The sequence below is a fragment of the Ostrea edulis genome, chromosome 4 (assembly GCF_947568905.1).
Source record: "Ostrea edulis chromosome 4, xbOstEdul1.1, whole genome shotgun sequence".
Classification (NCBI taxonomy): domain Eukaryota; kingdom Metazoa; phylum Mollusca; class Bivalvia; order Ostreida; family Ostreidae; genus Ostrea; species Ostrea edulis.
In genome coordinates this window covers 35,265,524-35,279,812 of record NC_079167.1, presented here as the reverse complement: position 1 = coordinate 35,279,812, position 14,289 = coordinate 35,265,524, and the positions used below count along the sequence as shown (strand labels likewise).

The 14,289-nt window shown below is 35.7% G+C and overlaps 1 protein-coding gene across 3 annotated transcripts in view; it reads right to left on the bottom strand.

Annotated features, from left to right (window-relative positions):
• Positions 1-7,833, bottom strand: part of LOC125671561 (inactive tyrosine-protein kinase transmembrane receptor ROR1-like) — a 124,137-nt gene extending 116,304 nt beyond the window's left edge. Inside the window, exon 1 of one of the 3 annotated variants that reach the window (XM_056162496.1) lies at positions 7,637-7,833. The gene's annotated coding sequence lies outside the window, so the exon portion shown is untranslated. The remainder of the gene's footprint in view (positions 1-7,636) is intronic. The other 2 variants (XM_048907339.2, XM_048907344.2) reach the window with 2 other exon arrangements.
• Positions 7,834-14,289: the final 6,456 nt, after the last annotated feature.

Genomic DNA, 14,289 nt, shown 5'->3' with positions numbered 1-14,289 from the left:
CATTTGACTAAATTTCCTTTCAGTCATAGAGTGTGCAAAATTAATGCCTGACCACTGACTTGAATCTATTCTTAAACAAATCAGTCTATTCTGATACAAACTGATAGGAAGTGCTGGATATGGCTACTCAGTTATCTTTTGTGGTTTGCAGTTGTATCTAAAATTTAAATCTATGAAAATAAATTCAAAGGTAAAAGCAAATATTAAACAAGAGGCCCATGGGCCACATCGCTCACCTGAGTCACCTTGGCCCATATCTGAAGACTTTCCATATCTATTTGCATGTAAAACTTTAGTCCCTATTATGGCCCCAACTACCCTTGGAGGCCAAGATTTTTTGCAAACTTGAATCTACACTATGTCAGAAAGCTTTCATATAAATGTAAACTTCTTTGGCCCAATGGTTCTTAAGAAGAAGATTTTTAAAGATTTTTCCTATAGTTGTATGTAAAACTTTGACCCCCCCCCCCCCACTTGTGGCCCCATCCTACCCCCCGGAGGCCCTGATTTGATTCTGCACTATGTCAGAAAGTTTTCTTGTAAATATCAGCTTTTCTGACTCAGTGGTTATGGAGAAGAAGATTTTATATTTGTATGTAAAACTTTGATCCCCCCTTGTGGCCCCATCCAACCCCCCGGGGCCCATGATTTGAACAAACTTGAATCTGCATTATGTCAGGAAGCTTTCATGTAAATCTCAGCTTTTCTGGCTCAGTGGTTCTTGGGAAGATTTTTAAAGTTTTTCCCTATATATTTGTATGTAAAACTTTGATCCCCCCTTGGGGCCCAATCCTATCCCCGGGGGCCATGATTTGAACAAACTTGATTCTGCAATATGTCCGGAAGCTTTCATGTAAAAATCAGCTTTTCTGGCTCAGTGGTTCTTGAGAAGAAGATTTTTAAAGATTTTTCCTATATATTTGTATGTAAAACTTTGATCCCCCTTGTGGCCCCATCCAACCCCCAGGGGCCATGATCTGAACAAACTTGAATCTGCAATATGTCAGGAAGCTTTCAGGTAAATTTTAGCTCTTCTGGCCCAGTGGTTCTTGAGAAAAAGATTTTTAAATGACCCCACCCTATTTTTGCATTTTTGTGATTATCTCCCCTTTGAAAGAGACATGGCCCTTCATTTGAACAAATTTGAAAGCCCTTCACCCAAGGATGCTTTTGGCCATGTTTGGTTGAAATTGGTCCAGACAGACGAGGGACAAAATGTGATCAGAAAGAGGCGACTAAATGGGGGCGGTCCTTCGGATGAGACCGCAAAAACTGAGGTCCTGTGTCACAGCAGGTGTGGCACGATAAAGATCCCTCCCTGCTCAATGGCCATAAGCGCCGAGCATAGGCCTAAATTTCGTAGCCCTTCAATTTGTCATGGCTATTTTTGTAACAGGCTATTTATAGAAAACTTTAATATCAGCTTGGAAACTTTGCACAACATTCCAATGACGTCAGGACTTATCATTATTGTCTGATGTCATTATATTTCATAAACAAAAATCAGAAACATGTACCTCGCAAATCAGAGGAAATTTCAATTACCATAAGAAAGTCATAGTAGCTTATCAAATGAAAAATAAAGGATAACTCGGGAGGTTATTATGTATACCTAAGACAACTATCGTCGGTAAAATTTGACGCTCAAGGAAGTGTAAAGAATGGACATCGATTTGGATGGAAGCCGAAGTTCATCGTATGCAAAGAGGAACAGGGACATTGGATGATATTACAATGATATTAATGAAGCAAAGGACTCTACGTTTTGTTCCAAAACTGTTTACAGAAAATTATTTCAAATGGGTTACAATTGACAGATACAGAAAAAGAGTATGGTCATCAGTGTGCTAAAGAAAGATTTACGCCCACACCCCTTATCGGTCACCTGAGTACTAGTGAAAAAGTATCACTACTTCCATGGGCTATGAAATCTAGAAAAAATTTCCTGTTCTGTATATCTACGCTAAATTCTAATGTTCAGCAACAGTATAAAACAAGATGTGTTCTTAAAACTTCACTGCCCTCAAAAGTGCATACACTGATTAAAGGCTTTAAATAATATGTGTATCAACATTAAAACATCAAAATATATGACTAATTTGGACTCATGCTAAAGTCATAACCCTGGGTTGTGAAATTCACCATTTTTTTGTACATCCTTTTCTGCTATTCCTAAGTATGCATTTAGATTTTATACAGTATCAGCAAACTTACACATAAATACTATATATACAAAGTTTGGCCCCACCATGGGGTCAAAACCCTTACTCTGGGAAAAATCAAATTTACAATTTTGATAAGACAACCTGCTCTATCCATTTAGTTTCAATTTAGTATCAAAAGCAGTAAAGAAAATGTTTTTAAGTGTTTTACACATAAACACTATATAACAAGTTTGGCCATGCCCTGGGGTCAGAACCCCTAACCCGGGGATCATGAAATTTACAATTTTGGTAGAGGCCTTCCTGCTCTACATCACTATGCATTTAGTATTTCTTACATGTGTGTGGTTCTTGAGAAGAAGATTTTTGAAAATTTATCATTTTTGGGCAGTTTTTGCCCTGCCCCATAGGCCCCAGGAATCCTGAAATTTACAATTTATGTTCCCCTTGTTCCAAATATGTTTCATACCAAATATGAAAAGAATTGGAATGATAGTTATCAAGAAGAAGTTAAAAATGTCTATTGTTCACACACTTAATAACTGACCATTTTGGCCCCATCCTGATACCAAAACCCCTACCCCTGGAATAATCAAATTTACAATTTTGGTAAAGGACTACCTGTTCTTCCTAAATATCTATTTACTTTCAATTTAGTATCAATAGCATTAAAGAAGATGTAATTTAAGTGTTTTCCACATAAACACTATATAACAAGTTTGGCCCTGCCCTGGGGTCAGAACCCCTACCCCGGGGATCATGAAATTTATAATCTTGGTAGAGGCCTTCCTACTCTACATCACTATGCATTTAGTTTTTCTTACATGTGTGTGGTTTTTGAGAAGAAGATTTTTGAAAATTGGTCAATTTTGGGCAGTTTTTGCCCAGCCCCTAGGGCCCCAGGGGTGCTGGAATCCTGAAATTTACAATTTATGTCCCCCTTGTCCTAATGATGCTTCATACCAAATTTCAAAAGAATTGGACTGGTAGTTATTAAGAAGAAGTTAAAAATGTTCAATTGTTAACGCACAACGGACGACGACAGACGAAAACCAATTGCAATAGGTCACCTGAGTTTACTCAGGTGACCTAAAAAAGCAATTTCTTGGTGTTGTAACAGGAAGGGAGAAAGGACCAGACCAGGATTTGAACCCGGGCCCCTGGAATTTCTAGGCAGGTTCTCTCCTAACTGAGCTATCTGGCCACATGCACATCTTCAATACCCATACATAAGGTCTTCATATTGAAAACCGTGGGAGGAGAGACAGACAAATCATGTAATCTCTATGTAGCATTTCCTCAAAACAAACTAAATTCAACAACGTGTGAATTTATCAAAAATTGAAGAAAATCAAAATCCTTGCCATATATCTTCAATACCCAAACAAACACTCTGTAAAACAAGAGGGTCCTTACTTGAAAACTGTGGAAGGAGTTAGCAGGACAAATTATGTACCCTCCATATAATATTAATTTTCAAATAAAGGGGCAAACTCCTGCAAGATAGGTCAAAATTGCAATATGACCCATAAATATGCTACAAAGCAAGTTACAGCTAGATATGTGATCAAGAAATGAAAATAGAACCAGAAACCCTGAATGGACGGATGTATGGAAGAACAGATATCACTGTACCATAATAATACAGGGGTGTGCAATTACCATCGCCCAACTCCCAGGGCTACCAATTTTAGAGGTCAGGCGAGCAAAAATCAAAGCTGCGTTAGCCTGTCGTTCTAGTAAATCTAAAGGAAAGTAAACGTAATATTTGTTGTACAGCTGTTAATATTACATCGACCAACTTTACATATGAATGAAATTTATTGCCAAGTCAAGATCTTCAGTCCATTTTAATGCATATGCATTGTGCATTGATGGCAACAGTCAGTTCAGTGACAAAATGGAGAAGTATCGGTGTTTGTTTTGAAATTGCTGTTCACTCTTGTCCTCAATTTTGTATTCTTTAAATGTTCATTATCTTTACCTTTTCTTCGCAGGTAACAATTACGAAGAGAAAACGTTACCTCGACAGATACAGTGGACAACACCACATGACCGTTGTACTTTGATGAAGAGAAAAGTCTCATGCATTACAAGTACCGTAAAAAGTATCAAGATATATTGCAAAAGCCAAAGGTCTTGGGGAAAATGTATAATTTCTTGAACTTGATTGAAGGTTGTTTACATTCTTTGTAGAAAGTATGAATAGCCTTGTAATTATAATTAAACTTCATATTTCATCACTTGGCCAAAAGCTATAAAAATGCTTAATAATAAAAGATATACAACTGATTAATAATAAAACATATATAACCGATTAATAATAAAAGATATATAACTGATTAATAATACAAGAAATATAACCGATTAATAATAAAAGAAATATAACTGATTAATAATAAAAGATATACAACTGATTAATAATAAAAGATATATAACCGATTAATAATAAAAGATATATAACTGATTAATAATAAAAGATATATAACTGATTAATAATAAAAGATATGAAACTAATTAATAATAAAAGAAATATAACCGATTAATAATAAAAGATATATAACTGATTAATAATAAAAGATATATAACCGATTAATAATAAAAGATATATAACTGATTAATAATAAAAGATATATAACTGATTAATAATAAAAGATATGAAACTAATTAATAATAAAAGAAATATAACTGATTAATAATAAAAGATATATAACTGATTTATTTTCAACTTGCATGTATCAACTCCATTGTTAGGCTTTTTGTTATATTACTGTCAGTAGCTCAGGGGCTAGTAAGTGGGCTAGTTTGTTACTGCCACTAGCCCCTGGGATAGTAAGTGGTGATCTTGGGCTAGTTCGTTACTGCCACTAGCCCCTGGGATAGTAAGTGGCGATCTTGGGCTAGTTCGTTACTGCCACTAGCCCCTGGGCTAGTAAGTGGCGATCTTGGGCTAGTTCGTTACTGCCACTAGCCCCTGGGCTAGTAAGTGGCGATCTTGGGCTAGTTCGTTACTGCCACTAGCCCCTGGGCTAGTAAGTGGTGATCTTGGACTAGTTCGTTACTGCCACTAGCCCCTGGGCTAGTAAGTGGCAATCTTGGGCTAGTTCCTTACTGCCACTAGCACCTGGGCTAGTAAGTGGTGATCTTGGGCTAGTTCGTTACTGCCACTAGCCCCTGGGCTTGTAGTTATTAATTTTTTTTAATTGCACACTCCTGTATGTTCTGTCTAAAATGGAACACAATTTTATTAAACTGCAAAATTATTTCATTTAGTATTTATGTAATTAATAAAAAATTCATTAATAGTTTTTGAGAAATATGACTACATTAATTCATGTCAATGCAAAGGGTCATTAATATCTGATTTTAAAATATGACCACTTGAGGATGTCAAAACACACAAGTAAATCACTTTTTCTGGTAATATTTAAGCAAAAGTTTTGGTACATGAAATTCATTGAGGACTTCCAATGGATGTATCCAAACAGCAGCTTCTGAAATAATGTATCAATAACTCTCTGTAAGGTATCATCACAACAATTTAATGTCCTGTAATTCTTGAAATTCAGGAACAAATTGCTCCTGCTACCTATCAGTATGTAAAAGATGGGAATTTCACAATTAAAATCAATATCAAAATGATCCTCTTCAAAGACACAAAAACAATGTGCCCCCATAGTGTTGAATTGGCACCTTTATAAAACAAAAACACAACACTTTTGGTTTTTAAGTGTTGACAACAGAGCAAACATTAAACATCTGATAAGGTTAAATGAGAAAAACCACCATTAATCAGACATTATGACATGAAACACAGGTTGTAGAATTGTTAGGTGACAAGTTAGCCCTATCAGAGGCCTATGTCTCCCTCCATATCTAAGTTCCTTTGGAACTTTAGGTATTCCTCTTGAAAGTTTCCTTTGAAATTTTCATGGACATCGATTTACAGATTACAGGGTTTAAAAAATGCAGAGGGTTTCAAGAAAGCGCATTTGCAACAAGATTAGAGCCTTCCCTAAAAAAAGATGTAAAATAATGTAATCACATTTAAGTAAATATACTGCAGGTTTCTGTTGTCCATTAAATATCTTACATCATTGAAAAATCATTTATGTATTTTTCATTTGAATTGCATTATTCCTACATAAGAAATAAATAATTTATCCATTTAATATTGACTAATCAACATGTGTATATATTAGATATACTCAATTCTATATAACCCCATCTTTTACCACAGTCAATGACATTTTTTTATCATAATGATCTTGAAGGCGATTTATAATCCTATTCTATACAATTTCTTCACAATTCTCATTGTAGATGGTCATTGGCATGAATCTTTTCTGAATTAGCTGATATTCCATTTAAGCCAGGGTAGACTAGAAATAAATGGGATAGAGGGTTTATCACCTCTTCCTCTTTCAGTCCTTCCTGCCTCCCTCCCCTTTTTTCTTCTCTCCTCCATCACCCTTTTCTCTTAGAACTCTCCCTTCCCTTCCCTACACAATTTTCCTCCTCTCCTTCCTTCACCCTTCCCTCCCCTACACAATTTTCCTCCTCTCCTTCCCTCCCCTCACACAATTTTCCTCTCTTCTCCTCCCTTCACCCTTCCCTCCCCTCACACCATTTTTCTCCTCTCCTTCCTTCATCCCTCCCTTCCTCCCACACCATTTTCCTCCTCTCCTTCCTTCACCCTTCCCTCCTCTCATATCATTTTCCTCCTCTCCTTCCTTCACCCTTCCCTCCCCTCACACCATTTTCCTCCTCTCCTTCCCTTCCCCCACACAATTTTCCCCCTCTTCTCCTTCCTTCACCCTTCCCTCCCCTCACACCATTTTTCTCCTCTCCTTCCTTCATCCCTTCCTTCCTCCCACGCCATTTTCCTCCTCTCCTTCCCTCCTCTCACACCATTTTCCTCCTCTCCTTCCCTCCCCCCCCCCAACACAATTTTCCCCCTCTTCTCCTTCCTTCACCCTTCCCTCCCCTTACACCATTTTTCTCCTCTCCTTCCTTCCTCCCACACCATTTCCTCCTCTTCTTCCTTAAGCTTAATTCATCCCTTCACTCTCTCTCCTCCCAACGACTTTCTTCTCTCCTTCCTCCCTCTTCCTCCCGCTTGGTGCATCCCATTAGATTCTCCAACATCATTTTCACCTACTTAGTTTGTATTGTATGCTGTATTAACATTTAAAGACAATTTGAACCTAGCACGTATTCCTTAGTCCTTAACTCAACCATTATCACGTTATCTACGGAAGCTAAACAATTGAATGACCAGACTCCGACTCCGACTTGTTATCATTTCTATTCAGAAAAATTAAAAGATTTCACAACTATTGAAATTAATTTTCTTACATGTCATGATTTCGATGTTCCGTTCCCTTAATAGTCTTATTTCCTTATAATGACACATTCATGCTGCCTTCGTCATATTTCGAATTCGAAATATTATAAAATTAAATATATCTTACTTTTTATCTCAAAACATTTTCTGGAATAAATTTGGCACTGCAATAACAGATGAATCCTCACACTTCCCATGCAGACCCTGCTTGGGTCAGTATGATTTCTGAGGCAAACCTTACGGCGCAGTCCGTTAATTTCGTGCACGTCAAGCACCTGACCCTTACTGCGCGAAACGTGCAGCATTGCAATGCAGTCTTCGAATGGTTCAGCGTGACAAGAGAGATAACTCTAATTCGTTAGAACATAAACATTAATATCATGCATTATCTACATTAATAATACATGTACATTAGAATTTTTGAATTTGTCAATTTATAGGCAGGTTTTAAGAATTCTACAAAATTACGTGTATCTAAAATCCCCATAAAGAAACAATACGCCAATCACTTGCGAAATATTGAGCACATTGTCAATTTAAACTTCCGAATACAGTAGGGCCTAAACTTAAAAGAATCTCTGGTTCTGTCATTTTTGCTAACCAAGGGTGACGATCCACGGCGCTTCTCTATTCACCCTTGGCTAGCGAAGATGTGGTTCTGTAAGTTTTATAAGAACGTTCTCAAGTTCTTTACTATGATGAGTTTTAACAGGTTGTATTATATATTTATGATTAAAATATGCAAACCAACGTTTAATTTCTTCGATTTTATGGAGAACATTTTTTTCTAAATAAACATTTCGTCAAACTGTCAGGTTTGGGGAAGGGGTGGTACAGTCGTATTCAATATTTATTTCATACAACTGGCCTCATACCTAGAATTTCAGAAGTAATCGGTAAAAGACACCTGGAAATAAAAGTACGATGAAAGCATTTGATAATATAAATATATATAAAAAGGAGGGGACAAATATTCTATATATTGAATATAAGTTTAATATTGATTTGCATATATTAGAAATATGGTGGTTACTCAACTTTAATCCATCTAAGATTATTAAAGCTTTTATTTTTCAAAGAAAGACAACCCTTATCTACCCCCCAAAAAAATTCAAGGTGATAGGCTGGAGTGTGTCACATAACCTCAGTTGGTCTGTGTATATTGATTCCTCAGTAGACAAAGCTTATTAACAAAGTAGGGCTTTTAAAAAAGCTTAAGTTCAGAATTGGTAGGAAACATTTGTCAAAATTGTACATAGTATTTATCAGACCTTATATTCTCCCTCACTGCGTTCGTCCGAATATAAATCAATTATATTCTTAAGGAGGTATGCTACACCAGAGAAATTTGATGTAGATGAAAAGTGGAGAATATGTACAACAATATTTTGAAGTTGAAAAATTTCAAATTTACTTTCTTTTGTCAAAAAATACAGATTTAGTAGAAGGTAATCTGAAAAAAATTTAAAACCCCTGCTGGATTCGAACCTGCGACCTACAGTTCAGCATTCGGTATTCTAACCTACTGAGCTACTTGGCTAGGTATTTAAATAGAAAAGGAAAAGTCAAATATTGCTGATATTGATTTTTTCATCCATGTTTTTAAAGGAAGTCAGCCATTATGACGATGTAGAGTACTACCTTAAGTAAAAATGACAAGCTCGTTTGTTAGGAATGTTACTCGCCATAACCTTTTAATTCTAACTATATAAACATGTTCATCATAGCATATTGTCATAAATGTATCATGTGATAGAAAACAAACTCTTTTCAGCCTTTTTAGCATTCATAGTGTTTATCCGTGCATGCCTTAAATATACGTGTATATTCGTAGGTTATAGCGAAACTCGATAATCGAACAAGAACGAGTGAGGTTATATAGTAGATGGTCACGTGATGATAAAATTGCAACGTATTTAAGTTCATTGCTCTTGAATATGCTTCAATTGTTTGGGATGGCTACTGACAAGCTTGAAAAGGTACAGTTACCTGCAGCTAGAGTTGTCACTGTCCCAATTTTTCCTCTAGAGAATCCCTTTATTGAGAAACAGGCTGACAAACTTTACAGAGTAGACGTTGTATCGCAAAAATGACTACCATGTTCGAAATTTGCAATGGTAGCGTCCCAGACTATTTAAATAATAATATTCCATATAAACATGAAAGTGTGTACTGTTATAATGCACGAAACAAAGACCAGTTCTAGTTTCCAAGATACAGATTAGAGCTATTAAAATAATTATGATTCGACAAAACATTGGAATTTATCAAATGTATAAGCCAGAGAAGTCATCTCAATCAAACTTTGACCCCATATTGTGGCCCCAACCAAGCCCCAGAGGATCACAGCATAACTGAAAATGAATTCACATTAATACAGAGATGCCTCAACACCAATATGACTTACATTATCTTGCTGTTCTGGATAAGATCATGGTATGAAAACCCTGCCATAATATGAATGCTCAATTTTAAATAGTTCAGAAGATATTGAATAGGCAAGATTATGTCAAGGTTCAAAGGTCAAGGTCACAGGGTCAAACACCGAAGTATATCAAGGTATTTCCATAAAGAATCCATATCCAAAATATAATATAGGATAAAAGCTTTACCTTGAATAATTCAGGAGATATTGATTAGGTGAGATTTTTAAAGAAAGTAGATCAAGGTCACGAGATCCAATACAATTATATCACAAGGTCTTGTCATTAAAAATCTATGTACAAAATATGAAAGCCCCAACCATAATAATTATGAAGATATTTAAAAGGTCAAATGTCAAGGTCACAACGTCAAAGGTCATAGTATGAAATAAAGGATTTTCCATAAGAAATCTATATACAAAATATGAAAGATCTACCTTGCATAGTCCAGGACATGTTGCATTATTCAGAGATTTAAAAAGTAGGTTCAATTCTTAGGTCAAGATCACAAGGTCAAACTTAAAAAAATAGTGTCTTGTCATAAAGAAACTATATACAAAATATGACTAACATTCGATCTTGCTATTCTGGATAAGACCAAGGTATGATATGATATGAAAACTCTGCCTTAAGAAATCTATATGCAGAATATGAAAGTCCTACCTTAAATAGTTCAGGAAAAGTTGCATAGGTCAGGGTTTTTTAAAAAGTGGGTCAAACTCAAAGGTCAAAAGATCAAATAGAATTGTGTACAAGGTCTTGCAATAAAAAATCTGTACACAGAATATGAAAGCCCCACCTAAAATAGTTCCGTATATATCCAATAGGGTATATTTTCTTAAAAGTAAGTCAAATTCCAAGTTCAAGGTCACAAGGTCAAAGACCATGATATAAAATGAAAGATCTTGCGATAAGAAATATATGAACAAGATATGAAAAATATACCTTAAGTAGTACAGGACATATTGTACAGATCAAATCTTTATTAAAAGAAGGTTAAACTTCCAGGTCAAAGTCACAATATCACACACTATTGTATCACTCGAAAAGGTCTTGCCGTAGAGAACGTATATTCAAAATATGAAAGCCCTAGCTTAAATAGTTCTAGAGATATTTTGGAAGATTATATATCAGCACATAACACTTTGATACCTATTTTGGCCCCAACCTACCCCTGGGAACCATGAATTGCATAAATTTAGATATACTCCATGTCAGAAAGCTTTCATGCAGATATGAACTTTTCTGGCCCAGTGGGTTTTTGAGAAGATTTTCCCTATATACTCGGATCTAAAACTTCTTTCTCCTATTGTGGTATTGTCGCCCCACCCTACCCCCGGGATCTTGATTTGAACAAACTTGAATCTGCACTATGTCAGGACGCTTTCATGTAAATTAAAAATTTCTGGCCCTTTGGTTCTGAAGAAGAGTTTTTTAAAAATATTTCCTCTATATACTCGCGTGTAAAACTTTGATCCCGTATTTTGGCACCACCTTACCCCCGGGGGCTATGGTTTTAAGAAACATGAATCTGCACTATGTCAAGAAGCTTTCATGTAAAGAGGGTGTTGCACCGAAGCGGGAATTTTCCCTAATCGAAGCTCCGTGCCAGCATTCGTGACGTAAAACTGGCCTTCATTCATATTTATACTCATTGCGCATTTGCCATTTATACACCTGTAGGATTCCCCAGTACTAGGGACAAACCTAATGCATTTTATGTGTCAATACATTATACATGTAGTCTAAAGATAATTTTTGAAATCGTAAAAATTAAATCATCTTTTTTTTCTGAGTATCAGATACAATGTATACTGTTACATGTTACGAGTGTATCAAATATTTAATATTCTGTATTACTACAGTCCAAAAGCTTTTATACTCATATGTATTATTTTTTACAACCAACAATTGGCAACTGTACATGACTCTGGCCACAAAACAAAATATGAGAAGTTTAATACACATTAATAAAGTTCAACATTTTTCGAAGTACGTGCACCTGTAAAAATTGATTCAACATAGGAATTTGCTACTGGAATACATATAAACTCGAACTGTTTAACGGTTATTTACCTTGTCTGGCCTTGAAGTTTTTCTTCCAAACCTTGCAAAGTTCACAACGGTTTTTCGTAAAAGGCACCATGCCTTTGTCAACAGCTTTCATTCAGAAAAACATACAAGTTCTCGTTATCAGCCTTGACTATTAAAACACAGGTATTGCATGCTGTTTTCGGCGTGTTTGTTGAGAGTCCTATTCACAAACTAAAGAGTGTCTAGGTTGGAAGCTTATTTCAAACTCGGCACATGGTAATAAACAGAGGGTTGACATGAAACATTTATAAAAACTAGAAGCGTGTTTCAATTAAGAAAAAAAAAATCTGAATGGAATACGTAATGTGAAAAAAAAATGTGTTCGTGAGGGAGTCGAACCCGGTCGTTTTAAAAATAGAAAGCATCTTTACATAAAAAAGTCGACGACCTTATCCACTCAACCACGTAGTAGACCATACATAACTAACGGAAATTGACGTACAGGTAAAGTTGAAAATAATACCAGTGAAGTCGTTTCGATTTTTTTAGATTTACAAAAAAAAAAAAAAAAAAATACCCTCGTGAAAGAAAATTTCAAAGCGACAGTTTTTTAGAGGAAAACTCGAAGAACATGTTCATGCTAAATTCATTTTGTTTCACGGAGGCAGTTTTTCTGAAATTCGGGGATACCCTCCATTTTAACGCTAAAAATCATATAAATCGCCTATTGCTTGAGTTAAACTCTAAACATTTTGGCTAATTTTGTCAATACACGTCTTTTAAACTTATTTTCAAAAAATACTGGATGAAAACATACGTTCCAATTGGTTTTATCATATATTTGAATAGCTTAAATTTTTCGATCTTTCATGCAATAACTTTAGGGAAATTAACATGAGACGTGCAACACCTTCTTTCAACTTTCCTGGTCTAGTGGTTCTTGAGAAAAAGATTTTAAATGACCTCACCCTATTTTTGCATTGTTGCGATTATCTCCCCTTCATTTGAACAAAATTTACTCCCCTTCACCCAAAAATATTTTTTGCTAAGTTTGGTTAAAATTCACTCATTCGTTCTGGAGAAGAAGTCGTAAATGTGAAAAGTTTACTGGCAGATGGACAGAGAGACGGACGACGGACAACGAGTGATTAGAAAAGCTTACTTGAGTTTCAGCTCAGGTGAACTAAAAGCAGTTCTAAATGATGCAGGGCGGCCTAGCGGTAATCTGAACTTCGCTCGGTCCGGCTTTTTTTAAAATTATTATTTTATGGTTTTGTTTTTATCAATGATGACCACAACGTACCATGCGCCCCCTGTATCCAGAGGGAAATAACTCGCTCTGCATTGTGGAAAATGAATTGCTATATACCCAAAACCCCTCATACAAAAAGAGATACATTGCAGGATCTAGGAAGAGTTCCACTAAGCCCCTATCTTTACTCCTCATGAAAATATTAACTGCTGTAAATCAAATGACAACGTGGATTTTCAAAAATTCCAAAGAATTTTTAGTAAATTTTGCAGAACTTTAAAAGTTTTCCCAAATCAACTGAACCAAAATGAATGACTTTTTAATACATGTACTTCACACGGCATTTCCGTACAATAAATTTCAAAGAAAGACATTTTGACATCATAGAGCTGTTTCTTCAATAAATATGGAACTCGGAAAATATTCACATCTTGTAATCAGTCATCCAAGTCACACACCCCCCCCCCCCCCGAAAAAATAACTTTGTTAAACACCACTCTGATTCTACGCACAAGTACTCTAAAGTTGATATTTAAAAGATGCTGGAGTTCCTTATTGACAATATTTACGTAGCCTTTGGTGATCAGGTCTTCCAACAGTCTGCTGGAATTCCCATGGGCACAAACTGTGTTGCATCTTAGCTGACCTGTTGTTCTTATGGGGGGGGGGGTGTATTCTTATGAGGCAAAGTTTATTTTTTAAAAAATCTTCTATATGAAAAGAAAAAAATCTCTTCTGTGATTTCTCCTGTGAAGGCTGTGCCCTCAACTCGACATTTAGATATGTCGACGATGTTTTATCCATTAACAATGCCCATTCTTATTCAAATGTCTATTCGATATATTCCAGTGAACTCGAAATAAAAGACATCAGAATCGGATGTTTTATTGAATATAGATGTCAACAGCAAACTAACAGCACAGCTTAATGACAAAGGACATGACACTAGTTTACCCGTCAGTCAGTTTCCCTTATATTTGTACCAATATTCCATCTGAATCTTTTCTATTATATATCGTTTGAAATTGGCATTGCTTTCAACATAGACAATGAATGCATGTTTGTTGCAAA